Below are 6,248 nucleotides of genomic sequence, written 5' to 3'. Positions count from 1 at the left end.
CTTTCCACCACAGTTACGATGACCATTTAATCGCAGCGCCCATAGATCATCAGCAAAGAAATGCAAAAAAGTCCCCCCCCTTCGATTTAGCCATGGTATGTGTCAGTGCGCTAGCTGAGCATTTGCTGGAGGACTCTCAGGCGCTGGCGTGCGATGATTGGCTGCTGAGTCAGACAAAATACTTTCTGACACACGGGTCAACCAATAGCAAGTCCGGGGACCTGCCTGAGCGGAGGACTGCGTTGAGTGGCAGTGGTGGAGGTAGGGTTGCCAAGTCCCATTCAAGAAATATCTGGGGACTTTGGGGGTGGAGCCAGGAGACGAGACGTTGAGTGTGGAGCCAGGAGCAAGGTTGCGACAAGCATCATTGAACAACAAAATGAGTTCTGGGCATAACAGTTAAAGGGACCGCACACCTTTTTAAATGCCTTCCTTCCATAGGAAATAATGAAGGATAAGGGCACCTTCTTTTGGGGCACATAGAATTGGACCCCCTGGTCCAATCTTTTTGAAACTTGGAGGGTATTTTGGGGAGAGGCACCAGATGCTGCACTGCAAATTTGGGGCCTCTACCTCAAACAACACCCCCCCCCCCCCAGAGCCCCAGATACCCGCAGATCCATTCTCTATTATTTCCGATGGGAATACATCTCCATAGGGAACAATAGAGTTCCCAGCAGACATTTCCCTCCCCCTTCTCGCTTCCTGATGACCCTGAAGCGGGGGGGGAGGGCCTCCAAACCGGGGGATCCCCTGCCCCCACCTGGGGATTGGCAACCCTAGGTGGAGGCCGGCCATTGCAAGTCCCCACCACAGCCCCGTGGGAAAGATTCTATTTGTGAAAGAATGGACTTGCAAGAGCTTCCTTCTGGCTGGGCCCTGCGAGGCTGGAATAGCCCTGCTCCCATGGCTGGCCCTGCCGCTAGGCAAACTAGGCAATTGCCTAGAAACTTTAGGAGAGCCAGTTTGGTGTGGTAGTTACATGCACAGACTCTTATCTGGGAGAACCGGGTTTGATTCCCCACTCCTCCACTTGCACCTGCTGGCATGGCCTTGGGTCAGCCAGACCTCTCGCAGAGTTGTCCTTGAAAGGGCAGCTTCTGAGAGAGCTCTCTCAGCCCCACCCACCTCACAGGGTGTCTGTTGTTAGGGAGGAAGGGAAAGGAGATTGTGAGCCGCTCTGAGTCTCTGAGATTCAGAGTGGAGGGCAGGGTATAAATCCAATATCATCTTCTTCTAGTCGCACACCTCAGGTTTTACAAACTCTTCTGTCCCTAAGGGAGAGGGCAGCTGAGTTTTGACCCTTCCTCCCACTTTCTTAACACATCAGGCAAAAAATGTAATGTAAACAGGTTCAAGCTTCTTGTTGGCACTGATCATGCTTGTGCGACTGTTTAATAGTAAGAAATCTTGGGGAAGATATTTGTGCTTATGTTCTCCGTAGTCCGCCTTCGCTGCTGTTGCCTCTTGGCACTGGGATTCGGAGGTTTCCTGCCTCCGAACATGGAAGTTCCTTTTAGTCATTGTGACTGGTACCACTGACAGAACCGACCCTCTGTGAATCCGTCTAATCTCCTTTTAAAGCTGTCTATGCTTATGGCACTACATTCCCGGGCAGCAAATTTCAGATTTTAACCATGGAGTAAATAAATGTACTGTGTACAATTCTGGTCACCACACCTCAAAAAAGATAGCATTGGGAAAAGTCCAGAAAAGGGCAGCTAGAATGATTAAAGAGGTGGAACACTTTCCCTGTGAAGAAAGACTAAAGGCTCTTTAGCTTGCAGAAACGATAACTGAGGGGTGACGTGATAGAGGTTGACAAGATTATGCATGGGATGGAGAAGGTAGAGAAAGAAGCACTTTTTATCTATTTCTCACAATACAAGAGCTTGTGGACACTCAATGGAATTGCTGAGCAGTTGGGCTAAAATAAAAGGAAGTTCTTCTTCACCCAAAGGGTGATTAACATGTGGAATGCACTGCCACAGGAGGTGGTGGCGGATACAAGCATAGATGGCTTCAAGAGGGGATTGGATAACATATGGAGCAGCAGAGGTCTATTAGGGGCTCTTGTGGCCCTGGGGCTATTAGCCACAGGGTACAGATGGAACTCTGTCTGGGGCAGGGCTTTTTTTGTAGAGAACCTCCTTTGCATATTAGGCCACACACCCCAATGTAGCCAATCCTCCTGGAGCTTCCAGTAGGCCCTGTACTAAGAGCCCCGTAAGCTCTTGGAGGATTGGCTACAGCAGGGGTGTGTGGCCTAATATGCAAAGGAGTTCCTGCTACAAAAAAGCCCTGGTCTGGGGCAGTATTGTTGTATATTCTTGGTGCTTGAGGGGGGGGCACAGTGGGAGGGCTTCTAGTGTCCTGGCCCCACTGATGGGCCTCCTGATGGCACCTGTGTTTTTTGGCCACCCAGTAACACAGAGTGTTGGACTGGATGGGCCACTGGCCTGATCCAACATGTCTTCTCTTATGTTCTTATGTGACACAGAGTGTTGGACTGGAGGGGCCATTGGCCTGATCCAACATGGCTTCTCTTATGTTCTTATGTGACACAGAGTGTTGGACTTGATGGGCCATTGGCCTGATCCAACATGGCTTCTCTTATGTTCTTATGTGACACAGAGTGTTGGACTGGAGGGGCCATTGGCCTGATCCAACAGGGCTTCTCTTATGTTCTTATGTGACATAGAGTGTTGGACTGGATGGGCCATTGGCCTGATCCAACATGGCTTATGTTCTTATGTGACACAGAGTGTTGGACTGGGTGGGCCACTGGCCTGATCCAACAGGGCTTCTCTTATGTTCTTATGTGACACAGAGTGTTGGACTGGATGGGCCACTGGCCTGATCCAACAGGGCTTCTCTTATGTTCTTTTGTGACACGGAGTGTTGGACTGGATGGGCCACTGGCCTGATCCAACATGGCTTCTCTTATGTTCTTATGTGACACAGAGTGTTGGACTGGATGGGCCTCTGGCCTGATCCAACATGGCTTCTCTTATGTTCTTATGTGACACAGAGTGTTGGACTGGAGAGGCCACTGGCCTGATCCAACACGGCTTCTCTTATGTGACACAGAGTGTTGGACTGGATGGGCCACTGGCCCGATCCAACATGGCTTCTCTTATGTTCTTATGTGACACAGAGTGTTGGACTGGATGGGCCACTGGCCTGATCCAACATGGCTTCTCTTATGTTCTTATGTGACACAGAGTGTTGGACTGGATGGGCCACTGGCCTCATCCAACATGGCTTCTCTTATGTTCTTATGTGACACAGAGTGTTGGACTGGATGGGCCACTGGCCCGATCCAACATGGCTTCTCTTATGTTCTTCTGTGACACAGAGTGTTGGACTGGATGGGCCACTGGCCTGATCCAACATGGCTTCTCTTATGTTCTTATGTGACACAGAGTGTTGGACTGGATGGGCCACTGGCCTGATCCAACAGGGCTTCTCTTATGTTCTTTTGTGACACGGAGTGTTGGACTGGATGGGCCACTGGCCTGATCCAACATGGCTTCTCTTATGTTCTTATGTGACACAGAGTGTTGGACTGGATGGGCCTCTGGCCTGATCCAACATGGCTTCTCTTATGTTCTTATGTGACACAGAGTGTTGGACTGGAGAGGCCACTGGCCTGATCCAACACGGCTTCTCTTATGTGACACAGAGTGTTGGACTGGATGGGCCACTGGCCCGATCCAACATGGCTTCTCTTATGTTCTTATGTGACACAGAGTGTTGGACTGGATGGGCCACTGGCCTGATCCAACATGGCTTCTCTTATGTTCTTATGTGACACAGAGTGTTGGACTGGATGGGCCACTGGCCTCATCCAACATGGCTTCTCTTATGTTCTTATGTGACACAGAGTGTTGGACTGGATGGGCCACTGGCCCGATCCAACATGGCTTCTCTTATGTTCTTCTGTGACACAGAGTGTTGGACTGGATGGGCCACTGGCCTGATCCAACATGGCTTCTCTTATGTTCTTCTGTGACACAGAGTGTTGGACTGGATGGGCCACTGGCCTGATCCAACATGGCTTCTCTTATGTTCTTCTGTGACACAGAGTGTTGGACTGGATGGGCCACTGGCCTCATCCAACATGGCTTCTCTTATGTTCTTATGTGACACAGAGTGTTGGACTGGATGGGCCACTGGCCCGATCCAACATGGCTTCTCTTATGTTCTTCTGTGACACAGAGTGTTGGACTGGATGGGCCACTGGCCTGATCCAACATGGCTTCTCTTATGTTCTTATGCTTCCTTTTCTCTATCCTGAAACTCCTGCCTATCTGCTTTATTAAATGCCCTTGTATCCTAATATGTTGGGAGAGGGAGAAAAAAAGTTCACTCTTTTTAAAGGTAAAGGTAGTCCCCTGTGCAAGCAGCATTCGTTTCCGACTCTGGGGTGATGTTGCTTTCACAACGTTCTCATGGCAGACTTTCTACAGGGTGTTTTGCCATTGCCTTCCCCAGTCCTCTACACTCCTCCCCCCCCCCCAGCAAGCTGGGTACTCATTTTACTGACCTCGGAAGGATGGAAGGCTACCTGAGCCGGCTACGTAAAACCCAGCTTCCGCTGGAATCGAATCCAGGTCATGAGCAGAGAGTTCGGACTGCAGTACTGCAGCTTTACCACTCTGCACCACGGGGCTCTTTCACTCTTTTTACCCTATGCATAACTTCTATCATGTCCCCCTTTAGTCATCGCTTTTCTAAATGGAAAAGTCCCAGACCCTTCAGCTGTTCCTTCGTTATAGGGAAGGTGCCCCCAATCCCCTAATCATCTTGTTTGCTCTCCTCTGTATTTTTTCCAGCTCTTTTTGAGATACGGTCAGGGCTGCTGTGTGGGAGTCAGCGAACTAGGCGATTGCCAGGGGCGGGGAGCAAGCACCCCCACCCCCGCTCACGCTTCCCACTCATTTTTTCTCGGCTCTGAACATAAGAACATAAGAGAAGCCGTGTTGGATCAGGCCAATGGCCCATCCAGCCCAACACTCTGTGTCACATAAGAACATAAGAGAAGCCATGTTGGATCAGGCCAATGGCCCATCCAGCCCAACACTCTGTGTCACATAAGAACATAAGAGAAGCCATGTTGGATCAGGCCAATGGCCCATCCAGCCCAACACTCTGTGTCACATAAGAACATAAGAGAAGCCATGTTGGATCAGGCCAATGGCCCATCCAGCCCAACACTCTGTGTCACATAAGAACATAAGAGAAGCCATGTTGGATCAGGCCAATGGCCCATCCAGGCCAACACTCTGAGTCACATAAGAACATAAGAGAAGCCATGTTGGATCAGGCCAATGGCCCATCCAGCCCAACAATCTGTGTCACATAAGAACATAAGAGAAGCCATGTTGGATCAGGCCAATGGCCCATCCAGCCCAACACTCTGAGTCACATAAGAACATAAGAGAAGCCATGTTGGATCAGGCCAATGGCCCATCCAGTCCAACACTCTGTGTCACATAAGAACATAAGAGAAGCCATGTTGGATCAGGCCAATGGCCCATCCAGCCCAACACTCTGTGTCACATAAGAACATAAAAGAAGCCATGTTGGATCAGGCCAATGGCCCATCCAGCCCAACACTCTGTGTCACATAAGAACATAAGTGAAGCCATGTTGGATCAGGCCAATGGCCCATCCAGCCCAACACTCCGAGTCACATAAGAACATAAGAGAAGCCATGTTGGATCAGGCCAGTGGCCCATCCAGCCCAACACTCTGTGTCACATAAGAACATAAGAAAAGCCATGTTGGATCAGGCCAATGGCCCATCCAGCCCAACACTCTGTGTCACATAAGAACATAAGAGAAGCCATGTTGGATCAGGCCAATGGCCCATCCAGCCCAACACTCCGAGTCACATAAGAACATAAGAGAAGCCATGTTGGATCAGGCCAATGGCCCATCCAGCCCAACACTCTGTGTCAGATAAGAACATAAGTGAAGCCATGTTGGATCAGGCCAATGGCCCATCCAGCCCAACACTCTGAGTCACATAAGAACATAAGTGAAGCCATGTTGGATCAGGCCAATGGCCCATCCAGCCCAACACTCTGTGTCACATAACAACATAAGAGAAGCCATGTTGGATCAGGCCAATAGCCCATCCAGTCTATTTACCAGGCCAATAGCCCATCCAGTAGCCAAAAAACCCCCAAGTGCCATCAGGAGGTTCACAAGTGGGGCTTAGAAGCCCTTCCACTTTGCCC

This window comes from Heteronotia binoei, chromosome 4, assembly GCF_032191835.1.
Source record: "Heteronotia binoei isolate CCM8104 ecotype False Entrance Well chromosome 4, APGP_CSIRO_Hbin_v1, whole genome shotgun sequence".
NCBI classification, from domain to species: Eukaryota; Metazoa; Chordata; class Lepidosauria; order Squamata; family Gekkonidae; genus Heteronotia; species Heteronotia binoei.
This window is presented reverse-complemented; position numbering follows the sequence as displayed.